Raw genomic sequence first — 2741 nt, 5'->3', positions numbered from 1 at the left:
TGAATAGTCCCACTGCATTTACAGGCCAAATTTGAAGTGTTGAACTGTTGCATGAGCCACATGCTGAATAACAACCTGAGGAGACTCCATGTCTCTAGAACAGTGGTTCTTAACCTTTACTGCAGCCTGCACCCCTTTGGTTCTCAAAATATGTTCTCGTACCCCTTATCAAAAATCGTTGAATTAGGTCAATTCTTTAAACCTAGATATATCATAACTATAGAATGAAAGAGATAAAATAAATATATAATTCTAATTTCACAGTAAAATTAAGAATACATGAAAAATTACACACTTTTCAAAAGTTTACCAGCTCAGTGACTCTTCTGCTGTTGCTTCTGTTCAATGATGTTCGAGAAACAAGGAACATTTTTTGAAATAGCCACACACATTTAGGCGGTTTCTGGCCTTTGTTTTGATGTGTAAGAGTGATGAAAATCCTATCTCACACAAGTATGTAGTTGCAAATGGCATAAGGATCTCCAGCACTGTCTTCGCCAGTTGTGGAAACAGTGCTAGATGAGCACACCAGAAATTCTCAAGCTTCATTGTCTCAAACTCCATTCGGATTCGGCCATTGGCTCGTAATTCAATGAGATCATCTTTCATCAAATCACTATTGTTGATGTAATCCAGGTTAAAAAGAAATGGATCCAGTATCCATTTCTTTGCCACATCAAGATCTCCAGTGGAAAAATATCCTTGGAAAGAGTTACTCAACTGTTGCAAATGCTTTGTCACTTCAGCTGCGATGGTCTTTCCTTCATTTTCTGAAACAACTGTTTCTTCAAGAAAAGGAAAGTTAGTGAAATTTCTTTTCTCAACATGCTTTATCCAAACTGGAAGTTTCTGAATAAAAGCAGATAACTTTTCTCTGGCAGTTACCGTGTTCATCCCAGGTCCTTGCATAGATGTGTTGAGTTAATTTAGGTGTATGTATACATCTGCCATGTATGCTAGGCAAAGGATAAACTCTCTCTTTTCAAATTCATCAACTAAATTACTGCTTTGGTTACAAAGAAACTGACTTATTTCTTTGTGCATTTCAAAAATATGAGTAGGCATTTGGCCACGGGAAAGCCACCTCACTTCTGTATGGAAAACAAGGACAGTGTGCTTGGCACCAATTTCTTCGCAAAAAGCATGGAAGAGGTGATGATTTAGAGCATGTCCTCTGATGAAGTTTACTGCGCTCACCGCAGTAGACAAAGTATCCTTCAATTTTGTAGGCAAAGTCTTTGCGGCAAGTACACGATGGTGCAACATAAAATGTGTGATCATGATAGGAGGTACTTCTTTCTTTACATAGGCAACAAATCCTGAATTTTTTCCTAGCATGGCAGGGGCACCATTGGTGCAAATTGATCCACACATGTCAAGTGTTATCTTATTGCTTCAAAAATAAGTCTTTGATGAGATTGAACACATCGATTCCTTTCGTAGTTAATTGCAGTGGTTCACAGAACAAGAATTCTTCCAAGATTTCTTTCCCCTTTACGTACTGCACAAACACCAACAGCTGACTGCAGCCATCAAAGTCAGTTGACTCATCAAGCTGAATATCCACTTTAAGAGGACTAGCTTTGATATCTTCTATAACTTGCTGCAAGATATCCTGGCTCATCTCATGAATTTTAGAATGGATCACGCCATTTGACAAGGGAACCTGCTGAAGCTTTTTTGTGCATCTGGTCCCAATACTATTTTTGCCATTTCCAATGCACAAGATTTCACTAATTCCTCAGCTATTGTATGAGGCTTCTTTTCCTTGGCACACAAATATGCAACTTGATAGGATGCTTGTAACAAGAGCTTCTCAAGTGACACAAACCCAAACTTCCTCAAGGTTCCGCTATGTTTAATCATGCCTTTGTAGACTTCAGGGTGTCAATGTCCCATGTCCAGCAGCTGCACCACTATGCTGTTTGTTGAAATGTTCAGACAGCTTCAGTGGTTTGAGATTGGCGTTTGAAAATAACAAGCTGCACAGTACACATTGCAGTCATTGATTTCCATCCTTCTCTGCCGTACAAGTGAACCTGTAATGAACATAGTTGTCGTTCCATTTGCGTTTCTTTGACATGGCAAGGGTTACTGAAATGAAAAAATATATAAACGGAGATGGGGGACCTATACACTTTTAAATGCATATTAAATATATGTAAAATAGTTTTACGTTATTACTCACCACAAATAATAGTACAGTAGGCATACAAAAATATGCAAGTACTACCCAGAGATGTTGCGGAGGTTTGCTGTGGAAGTAAATTGTAACCGATGTGCTAACAGTTAGTGGCTAACTGAATTCAAACAAAGCCGCAGTGCTGCCACATCATCATCTGCGCATGTGTCAAGAAATACCCCGCAATGTGGCGGTACACTGTATTTTGTAGCAAGATAATTTCACTACAGTTAGCTTAAGAACTTGAAAATAATTTTTGTTTGTATATTACAGTAATCATTAAAATGTATAATGTTAATAAATACATAGGTTTGATGAAACAAAGTCATTGTACTTACGTGCCTGAGCTTAATTTGTGTTTTCAATGATTTACCTTCTAAAAAAATCTGGCATGTCTCGCACCCCCAGAAAGGGCATCTCACACCCCTAGAGGGTGTCTGCACTCCAGGTTAAGAACCACTGCTCTAGAACTAAACTTGCTCTTTATTAAGATAATTATTCTCAGAGATGCTGCAACTGCAGGGAGCATTCCAGCCATGTGTATACAGACTGACTTCCT

General features: G+C 38.5%; 1 pseudogene; it reads right to left on the bottom strand.

Annotated features, from left to right (window-relative positions):
- Positions 1 to 314: 314 nt before the first annotated feature.
- On the bottom strand, positions 315 to 2083 carry LOC102937344 (annotated as a pseudogene).
- Between the last annotated feature and the right edge of the window lie 658 nt (positions 2084 to 2741).

This window comes from Chelonia mydas, chromosome 3 (genome assembly GCF_015237465.2).
Source record: "Chelonia mydas isolate rCheMyd1 chromosome 3, rCheMyd1.pri.v2, whole genome shotgun sequence".
NCBI classification, from domain to species: Eukaryota; Metazoa; Chordata; order Testudines; family Cheloniidae; genus Chelonia; species Chelonia mydas.
This window is presented reverse-complemented; position numbering and strand designations above follow the sequence as displayed.